The sequence below is a fragment of the Salmo salar genome, chromosome ssa16, assembly GCF_905237065.1.
Source record: "Salmo salar chromosome ssa16, Ssal_v3.1, whole genome shotgun sequence".
Taxonomy (NCBI): domain Eukaryota; kingdom Metazoa; phylum Chordata; class Actinopteri; order Salmoniformes; family Salmonidae; genus Salmo; species Salmo salar.
Genome location: NC_059457.1, coordinates 35,181,797 through 35,192,960, shown reverse-complemented (window position 1 = coordinate 35,192,960; position 11,164 = coordinate 35,181,797). Strand labels below are relative to the sequence as shown.

Here is an 11,164-nt window from a genome sequence, read left to right as displayed (position 1 = left end):
ATCGAGCCTGTGAGCGATGACGTCAATGGAGCTGTTCATGGAGTGGTGGTGCTGGAAGGAATCTCACGTAGTCCAACAGCTTCTGCGGGCAAGAAGTGGACTGTACCGTGGATTTCGGAGCATCAGAGGTTATTACCACGGTTCACATGGGAAGAATACCGAAGAGAAATAGGGTTCCACCTGTTTGAATAAATCTGCGGGATCTGAAAGAAGTGAGTTGCAATGCTAGATCGCATGGTTTGCAAGGGAGCGTTAAAGGGTTGGGTTTAATGAAGATATTGCGTTTTTTTAACATCTTGAGAACGTTGCTCATATGAATTATCAACCGTTCACAAACGGTCCTGATTGGTTAGGTTACCTCCAGCCTGTAATAGCTTTATGAGTGCTTTTTGTAGCATATTTATTATGCCGCGTCTTTCACCTCAATGCCTACAACATGGGATGATTTGACTGGTATTTGCATGAGACCCAAAGATCCAATGTTCACACCAGATGTGTGTGTGTGTGTGTGTGTGTGTGTGTGTGTGTGTGTGTTAGTGAGTAAGTGAGGCTGTTCTTTTACATAGGCTAGTCTAGTAAATCAAACCCATGGAAACAAATCTTTTTTATGCGCGCACCGTTTCGTATAGCCTAGCTTACATCTCTTTCTTCTACATGGTTGAGGGGAGGGCTGCCTCAGCATGGCAAAATACGCTATCAGACGCGTTTTGTTTCAGGCGACTAGGAAAAGTCACTTGGACTGAGTTTGAAAAATGTACCCTTTAATAAGACGTCATAATAACAGCTTGCAAGGAATTATTAGGCCTAGATATCACCACTGTTTGCACAAAATTGAAGCCTATTGAAATAGGCTAGTTTTGTTGACTGGACATGAGTACTGATTTAGCCCCTATGTTGCAGATTCAGTGGAAACACAATCTTTGATTTCGGGATGGTGATTTTATTCCAATGATAGGCGTGGCACAGCTGCTATGCACAAGCTGCTCTCTTGGTCAGCGGCTGACCTGATGAAAAAGCAACGTGGTCTCAGGGCAATTCATATTTTTCTGTAAATGTTTTTACATCTACAATTTTAGTCATTTAGCAGATGCTCTTTTCTAGAGTGACTTACATTTTCATACCTTTTTTGAGTGCATACATTTTCATACTTTTTTGTCATACATAAAGCTGTGACACGCCATTTAGTGTGATATATTACGTTCGGTTAAATACAATATCATACGAATTATAGCATGTATAGTATCATAGCATCAGCATGGTCGTAGAATAGCATTCTTGTTGCACAAAACAACAAAGGGGAATTCTGGGGAGAATTTATGTTTGCGGTTAGAAGAACTAATAAAAAAGGTTAGGATAATTTATGTAAAAGGTTAGGGGAACTAAAATGACAAAGGTTACGATAATTTATGTAGTTAGATAAAATGGGTTAATTTTAGAATAAGGGTTAGGGGAAGGGTTAGCTAAAATGCAACAGTTGTCCCCGATGCAACTTGAACACACAAACTTTGTATTCCTAGGCGCTACGGAAAGTAACTAGACCATCAGTAGTTATCATACGTCTTGGAGGTGTTCAGAAATACGTAAAGTATGTTTCGTATGGCTCTGAGGGCAGGTTGGAAAAAGAGTCGGGCAATAAAACTCTTGCTCTCTCGCTCTTTCTTTCTCTGCCTCCCTTCTTGAGGATAGACGCTCAAAGCTGAGTCAAAGCTGACGGGACAAGGGAGGGAGCATGATGATGCTGGTAGCTGACACGTGTGTCCTGTTATTAAAAGACAACCTGCAACTCGTAAATGCTTGGCTACAATAGGAAGGGGTTGTGTGCTGACTCTCATAAGTGTGTGTTTAGCGTAGCCTATTCTCCTTGTGCAAGGTGAAAGTGCCTCAGAAATAGGCTTACACAAGCACCTAACCCCAAAAAGGTAGTCATACTGTACCCAGCCAACATGTGCTCTTAGCCACAAGGGCCCCAAGTTTAAAGCCTACATGGGTTAAAGAATGGTTTTAAGATGTGGGCCCCAAATAGGACCCACAAAGTTTTGCCTTCAGTGTCATTGTTGGCTCCACATGTGGTTGCCATGTTGAGCTTTATGTGGGTTCATGTTGGGCTTATTAAGGGACCTCAGTGGGCAAATGTGTAATAACTAGGGTTGCAAAGGTTCGGAAACTTTCCGGTAAATTTTCAGAATTTTCCCAGGAATTTTCCATGGGAAGTTAAGCTCTGGAATTTGGGGAATTTAACTTAAATTCATCAAAAAAGTTAGCTTATAACAGAGAACCTTTTTTTGTGGGATACACATAAGGCAATTCTAGGTCTTGTGGCATATTTTGGTTAAACTATCCCCAATTCCATCACATGTGCAGTGCACTCTTCCATCACATGTAAAGCTGATTCTCAAGATCTTGCACACTATCAAATCAAAATCAAATCAAATTTATTTATATAGCCCTTCGTACATCAGCTGATATCTCAAAGTGCTGTACAGAAACCCAGCCTAAAACCCCAAACAGCAAGCAATGCATGTGAAAGAAGCACGGTGGCTAGGAAAAACTCCCTAGGAAAAACTCCCTAGAAAGGCCAAAAACCTAGGGAGAAACCTAGAGAGGAACCAGGCTATGAGGGGTGGCCAGTCCTCTTCTGGCTGTGCAGGGTGGATATTATAACAGAACATGGTCAAGATGTTAAAATGTTCATAAATGACCAGCATGGTCAGATAATAATAATCATAGTAGTTGTCGAGGGTGCAACAAGCACGTCCGGTGAACAGGTCAGGGTTCCATAGCAGAACAGTTGAAATGAGATGCTATTGAGCCCACACTACTACACTGTCTGAGCCAAGGACTACATACTTTCTGGTAAGTTTTGATTACAATACCGGGTGGGGTGAATATATTTTATATGACATACATGATTTTTTGTTAACTAGTAAATAGTAGCCTACAGCAAAGTGTATTTTAATCATTTCTAACTTGTTAACAATTTCTGGTCGTTAGTTTTTGCTACCATGTTGGTTAGAGCTTGATTGAGCCTGCTAACTGAGGAGTGTTAATTCACCTGTTTCCATACATGTTTCATTTTAAAACATTTATCTTACAAAGGAGTTGTTTAGTCTAACTGTTTAACTATTTATCTATACATGGTATTGTATTTGTGTTTTTTTACATTTTTTTTCTAATCTTTAAAAGGAAAATGCCATGGGCACTATCTGATGTGTGGAGACATTTCACTGCAGCTAATGTAGAAGGAAAAGCTGTGTACATTTGCAAATACTGTGCCAAATCATATGTGAAGAATGCAACAAAGAAGCAGAATCATCTGGCCAAGTGCATAAAGTTCCCTCATAGCTCACAACAAGTAACCTCTGACAAAAGTCCCTCTACTTCTATTCTAGGTGAAAATGATGAATCAGACACCTTATCGATAGCAACAGCTCATCGTCCTCCTGGAATCAGAAGTTTTTTTGACTCAATGGAGGAACGTAGTCAGAGAAATGCTGATGAATGTCTTGCCCGAGCTGTGTATGCAACTGGTTCACCTTTGATGCTCACAGGCAATGTGTATTGGAAGATATTTCTGAATGTTCTTCGCCCAGCATACACCCTTCCAGCCATACATGCTTCATCTACTCATTTGTTGGATGCAAAGTTCAACAGAGTTCAAGTGAAGGTCAAGCAAATCATAGAGAAAGCAGACTGTATTGCAATCATCTCTGATGGGTGGTCGAATGTTTGTGGGCAAGGAGTAATTAACTACATCATCTCCACCCCTCAACCAGTATTCTACAAGAGCACAGACACAAGGGACAACAGACACAAGGGAGCACAGACACAAGGGACAACAGACACACCGGTATCTACATTGCAGATGAGCTGAAGGCAGTCATCAATGACCTTGGACCACAGAAGGTACTTGCACTGGTGACAGTCAATGCTGTGAACATGAAGGCTGCTTGATCTAAAGTGGAGGAGTCCTACCCTCACATCACACCCATTGGCTGTGCTGCTCATGCATTGAATCTGCTCCTCAATGACATCATCGAACTGAAAACAATGGATACGCTCTACAAGAGAGCCAAGGAAATGATTAGGTATGAGAAGTGTCATCAAGTTATAGCAGCAATCTACCTCACCAAGCAAAGTGACAAGAGTAAGAGCACCACATTGAAGCTGCCCAGCAACACCCATTGGGATGGTGTTGTCATCATGTTTGACAGTCTCCTGGAGGAGAAGGAGTCTCTCCAAGAAATGGCCATATCATGGTCTGCTGATATGGACAGCCCCATCAAGAGGATCCTCCTACTAGATGATGTATTTTGGGAGAGAGTGGTAAGCAGCCTGAAACTCCTGAAACCTACACCAGTAGCCATTGCACAGATTGAGGGAGACAATGCCATCCTGTCTGATGTTCAGACTCTGATTGCAGATGTAAGAGAAGAAATCCATACTGCCCTGCACACTTCACTGTTGCTACAAACTGCAGTTCTGAAATACATCAAAAAACATAAAGACTTCTGCCTGAAGCCCATACACGCTGCAGCGTACATTTTGGACCCCAAGTATGCTGGCAAGAGCGTCCTGTCTGGTGCAGAGATCAACAAGGCCTATGGTGTCATCACACCATGTCTCGCCACCTTGGCCTGGATGAGGGCAAGGTTCTTGGGAGTCTGGCGAAGTACACTTCCAAGCAAGGGCTTTGGGATGGAGATGCAATATGGCAGTCATGCCAACATATCTCATAAGCCACCTGATGGAAGGGACTTTGTGAATCTGAGGCTCTTTCCCCTGTTGCCTCCATCATCCTCCAAATCCCACCAACATTAGCGTCCTCAGAGTGCAACTGGTCCTTGTTTGGGAACACACACACCAAAGCACGCAACAGGCTGACCAATACAAGGGTTGAAAAATTGGGGGCCATCCGGGCAAATTTGAAGATTTTTGAGCCTGACAACGAGCCATCTTCAACAAGGTTGGAAAGTGACAGGGAAGATGAGGCCTCAGAGTCTGATTTTCAAGAGGTGGACATTGAGGAGGTCCAGGAAGAAAACCAAAGCTTTAGTTTCTAGACTATCATTTTACAGATGTATGTTGAAAACGTTTTTTGGAGATTCGATGGGGATCATTCAATATTCTCTTTTTTTTGTTGTTCAGTGAAATCATCCCATGAGTCAACTCATTTAATTAAAGTTCAATTCATAACTAAATATTTGTATTTATTTAATAATTTGCAATTATGTCTATGATAAGGTAAAAGGTTTATGTTTCTGTCTCCATATGATATGGTAAATATATCCAATGCAAATAACATCTATATTTAAATGGTATTAATATTAATTTGCATATAATTATGTTAGTTCCCATATATTCCTGTTAATTCCCACAGAAAGATTCCACCTCTGAATATTCCACAAAATGTGCAACCCTAGTTATAACCCATATGGGCCCTAGGTTTTAGCCCAGGTGTGTTAACGAATTATTAACTCTTAGCCCCACATGTAGGATAACCACAAGGGGCAAACAAGGTTTTGCTCTCAGCATCCACATTTGCCCCACATGTTGTTTTCATGTTGGGCTTGATGTGGTTTAAGGTTGGGCTTCATACGTTGCCCTAGTGGTTTACCTAAATGGGTTACATCTGGGTAAAGGATGGGTGTATAGTGAAATCTATAAGGACAATAAGTGATTTTCAGTTGGGCTGACCACCTGAAACAAACCTGAGTTTGTTCTCAGTCTCCATGCAGGCCCTAGATGCTGCTGCCAAAGCAAGCTTTCTTAAGAGATTTAAGAGATGACAAAAATGGTTTTCTTTATACAATAAATACATGTTTATTTATAGCACATGGTCAGATCAAATGCAATGCAGGAACTCTGATTAAAGGGATAGTTCACTCAAATTACATATGTAGACATGGTTTCCACACACTGTAAACAATTGTTTTTAAATGTGCATGCCAGCAGTGAAGATCTCAAGATAGAGGACTTTCAGTACAGCCGTGTTCTCTAATCCTGGTCCCAAAGGGGTGCATATTTTTGTTTTTGCCCTAGCACTCACATACTTTATTCAATTCAAAGGCTTGATGATGAGTTGCTTAGTGGAATCAAGTGTATGAGTATTAGGAAAAAACAAAACAAGTGGACCACTTTGAATCCCCAGGACCATTATTGGGAAACACTGCAGTGCAGAGAGAAAAATAGTGATGATGATACAAATTATATGCAATTATCATTTTGCTCATTTGCATATAATTTGCATCATCATCATCACACTTTTTGCTCTGTACTGAAAGTGCTCTATCTTGAAAACTTGATTGCTAAAAAGCAACATTTTTGGGATTGCATTAACAGTGGACTAATGAAGAAAATTCTGCAATACTTTGTTTTTGTAAGACATCCCTTTCAGAGCACCTACCACTCCATTCAGGAAAGCTGTGTTGGTTTACTTTTACTACATCGCCTCCACATCCTGGACAGTATTCATAGGAAAAACAGCCCCATCGGACAGTGCTGCTGTCACTGTGTTTCCACTGTCAGGTCCTGGCTCTTCTTCATCCATTTCTGAGTCCATCTGCACATCAGAAATCTCCTCTGCCCTTTTAAGTTTGATTCGGGCCTGTTCATAGGTAGCTGTGGAAAGAAAACATTAAGCATTTAGGCTACTGATCTAGTGCAACATTTCGGTCTTTATCCAAGGACTCTAAATGTTAATCTTCACTTCCCCTGTTGGATTAACCTTTTGGGCCAGACATGGTCAAACCCATGTGATCTACAACATGGGTCCATATGTCTGCATTTACCAAGGCAACCCAAGTCTGATTCTTTTTTCCACTAATTGGTCTTTTGAAAAAGCCATATATCAGGCTGGCCAATAAAAATAAATTATTAAGATGGTCCAAAGAACACAGACACTGGATAGAGATATGGCTTTTTCTTTGCAATTCTGCCTAGAAGGCCAGCATTCCGGGGTTGCCTCTTCACTGTAGACGCTGAGACTGGTGTTTTGCCGGTACTATTTAATGAAGCTGCCAGTTGAGGACTTGTTAGGAGTCTGTTTCTCAAACTAGACTATCTAATGTACTTGTCCTCTTGCTCAGTTGTGCGACTGGGTCTACCCACTCCTCTTTCTATTCTCGTTAGAGCCAGTTTGCACTGTTCTGTGAAGGGAGTAGTACAAAGCTTTGTATGAGATCTTCAGTTTCTTCGCAATTTCTCACATGGAATAGCCTTCATTTCTCAGAACAAGAATAGACTGATGAGTTTCAGAAGAAAGTGCTTTGTTTCTGGCCATTTTGAGCCTGTAATCGAACCCACAAATGCTGATGCTCCAGATACTCAACTAGCCTAAAGGCCAATTTTATTGCTTCTTTAATCAGGACACAGTTTTCAGCTGTGCTAACATAATTGCAAAGGGGTTTTCTAATGATCAATTAGCCTTTTAAAATGATAAACTTGGATTAGCTAACACAACGTGCCATTGGAACGCAGGAGTGATGGTTGCTGATAATGGGCCTCTTTTCGACCTGTGTAGATATTCAATAAAAAATCTGCCGTTTCCAGCTACAATAGTTATTTACAACATTAACAATGTCTACACTGTATTTCGGATCAATTTTATGTTATTTTAATGGACAAAAAATTTGCTTTTCTTTCAAAAACAAGGAGATTTCTAAGTAACCCCAAACTTTTGAATGGTAGTGTATTTTATTTCAGTTAGTGTAGGAGGCAACTTTTCTCATTTCAATTTTGTTTTATGTTAGTTTCAGCAAAGACAGTACATTGTGACGATAGGCATTATGAAGATACGCTAACCACTTTAGCGTCTATTGACGATATTATCTTCTGACCGGGGGAGTTTTGTTAAGAGCCCCGATGCATGCTCTAAAAATTAACTCTCATTCCTTGAGGTTCTGCTTTGGAAACATAAAGAATGTATCTTTCATACCAACGAGAAATAAAAGAAATCCAAAACGAAAATTGCTACACACATTTTTTAGGATTAGTGTTCCCACACGGCAATATCTCCATGTTACAGCACTTGTTTACAGAAGACAGACGGAAGACAAAAACAAGGTTGGAATGTTGTTATATAAATTCAACAAAATACAATTATGAATTAATTTGACCAACAACAAAAAAAAAGCACTGTGGATGTATTTGAATTGAGAATTGCATTGGGGGCATACCTATAAACTCAGCAAAAAAAGAAACGTATCTCTTTCAGGACCTTGTCTTTCAAAGATAATTCGTAAAAATCCAAATAGCTTCACAGATCTTAATTGTAAAGGGTTTAAACCCCTGTTTCCCCCATTTAATGAACATGCACCTGTGGAAAGGTCATAAGACACTAACAGCTTACAGACGGTAGGCAATTAAGGTCACAGTTATGAAAACTTAAGACACTGAAGAGGTCTTTCTATTGACAATGGAAAACACCAAAAGAAAGATGCCCAGGGTCCCTGCTCATCTGTATGAACGTGCCTTAGGCATGCTGCAAGGAGGCATGAGGACTGCAGATGTGGCCAGGGCAATAAATTGCAATGTCCGTACTGTGAGACGCCTAAGACAGCGCTACAGGGAGACAGGATGGACAGCTGATCGTCCTCGCAGTGGCAGACCACGTGTAATAACACCTGCACAGGATTGGTACATCCGAACCTCACACCTGCGGGACAGGTAGAGGATGGAAACAACTACTGCCCAAGTTGCACCAGGAACGCACAATTCCTCCATCAGTGCTCAGACTGTCCGCAATAGGCTGAGGGAGGCTGGACTGAGGGCTTGTAGGCCTGTTGTAAGGCAGGTCCTCACCAGACATCACCAGCAACAACGTCGCCTATGTGCACAAACCCACCGTCACTGGACCAGACAGGACTGGCAAAAAGTGCTCTTCACTGACAAGTCGCGGTTTTGTCTCAGCAAGGGTGATGGTCAGATTCGCGTCTATTGTCGAAGGAATGAGCCTTTACTCTGGAGCGGGATTGATTTGGAGGTGGAGGGTCCGTCATGGTCTGGGGCGGTGTGTCACAGCATCATCGGACTGAGCTTGTTGTCATTGCAGGCAATCTCAATGCTGTGCGTTACAGGGAAGACATCCTCCTCCCTCATGTGGTACCCTTCCTGCAGGCTCATCCTGACATGACCCTCCAGCATGACAATGCCCCTAGCCATACTGCTCGTTCTGTGCGTGAGTTCCTGCAAGACAGGAATGTCAGTGTTCTGCTATGGCCAGCGAAGAGCCCGGATCTCAATCCGATTGAGCATGTCTGAGACCTGTTGGATCGGAGTGTAAGGGCTAGGGCTAGGGTCGTTCCCCCCAGAAATGTCAGGGAATTTGCAGTTGCCTTGGTGGAAGAATGGGGTAACATCTCACAGCAAGAACTGGTAAATCTGGTGCAGTCCATGAGGAGGAGATGCACTGCAGTACTTAATGCAGCTGGTGGCCACACCAGATACTGACTGTTACTTTTGATTTTGACCCCCCCCCTTTGTTCAGGGACACATTATTCAATTTCTGTTAGTCACATGTCTGTGGAACTTGTTCAGTTTATGTCTCAGTTGTTGAATCTTGTTATGCTCATACAAATATTTACACATGTTAAGCTGAAAATAAACGCAGTTGACAGTGAGAGGACGTTTCTTTTTTTGCTGAGTTTATATGACACCCACACAACCACACAACACAACTATGCAGAGTTTTCTTATTGCAGGACTTTGTCAGTCTAGCTAGCTAGTTAACATTAGCTATAATGACTCTGCAGCCAGACAGCAACATAAAATACCAAAACCAATTAGCTAACAACACAAGCAAATATTAACTTTAGTCAGTACCACTTACCGGTCAAATCACTCTGTAGATTTCCAGCTCGATTTCCAGCTCCTGTTGTCTTGCCTGGACATATAGTTCCTTCAGAAAGTATTCATACCCCTTGACTTAATCAATATTTTGTTGTGTTACAGCCTGAATTCAAAATGGATTAAATATATGTATTTCTCATTCATCTACACACAATACCCCATAATGACAAAGTGAAACATGTTTTTAGAAATTTTTACACATTTATTGAAAATGAAATACAGAAATATCTAATTTACATAAGTATTCACACCCCTGATTCAATACTTTGTAGAAGCACCTTTAGCATCGATTACAGCTGTGAGTCTTTCTGGGTAAGTCTCTAACAGCTTTCCACACCTGAATTGTGCAACATTTGCACATTATTCTTTTCAAAATTCTTCAAGCTCTGTCAAATTGGTTGTTGATCATTGCTTGACAACTATTTCAGGTGTTGCTATAGATTTTAAAGTAGATTTAAGTCAAAACTGTAACTCAGCCACTCAAGAACATTCACGGTCTTCTTGGTAAGCAGCAGTGTAGATTTGTCCTTGTGTTTTAGGTTATTGTCCTGCTGAAAGGTGAATTCATCTCCCAGTGTCTGGTGGAAAGCAGACTGAACCTAGTCTTTAATAATTACAAGCATACCCATAACATGATGCAGCCACCACTATGCTTGAAAATATGGAGAGTGATATTCAGTAATGTGTTGTATTGGATTTGCCACAAACCTAACACTTTGTATTCAGGACAAAAAGTTAACTGCTTTTCCACATTGTTTGCAATATTACTTTAGTGCCTTGTTGCAAACAGGATGCATGTTTTGGAATATTTGTATTCTGTACAGGCTTCCTTCTTTCCACTCTTTCAATTAGGTTAATATTGTGGAGTAACTACAATGTTGTTGATCCATCCTCAGTTTTCTCCTATCACAGCCATTAAACTCTGTAACTGTTTTAAAGTCACCATTGTGAAATCCCTGAGCGGTGTCCTTCCTCTCCGGTAACTGAGTTAGGAAGGACGCCTGTATCTTTGTATTTACTGGCTGTATTGATGCACCATCCAAAGTGTAATTAAAACTTCACCATGCTTAAAGGGATATTCATTGTCTGCTTTTTAATTTTTACCTGTCTACCAATAAGTGCCTTTCTTTGCAAGGCATTGGAAAACCACCCTGGTCTTTGTGGTTGAATCTGTGTTTGAAATTCACTACTCGACTGAGGGACCTTAAAAATAATTGTATGTGTGGGGTAGTCATACAAAATTCATGTTAAACACTATTATTGCACACAGAGTCCATGCAACTTATTATGTGACTTGTTAAGCACATTTTTACTCCTG

General features: G+C 41.0%; 1 protein-coding gene across 1 annotated transcript in view; it reads left to right on the top strand.

The window, feature by feature from the left end:
• Positions 1-16: 16 nt before the first annotated feature.
• The window catches only part of LOC106573651 (sphingomyelin phosphodiesterase 3), a 54,686-nt gene continuing 43,538 nt past the window's right edge, over positions 17-11,164 (top strand). Inside the window, exon 1 of the mRNA XM_014148893.2 lies at positions 17-212. The gene's annotated coding sequence lies outside the window, so the exon portion shown is untranslated. The remainder of the gene's footprint in view (positions 213-11,164) is intronic.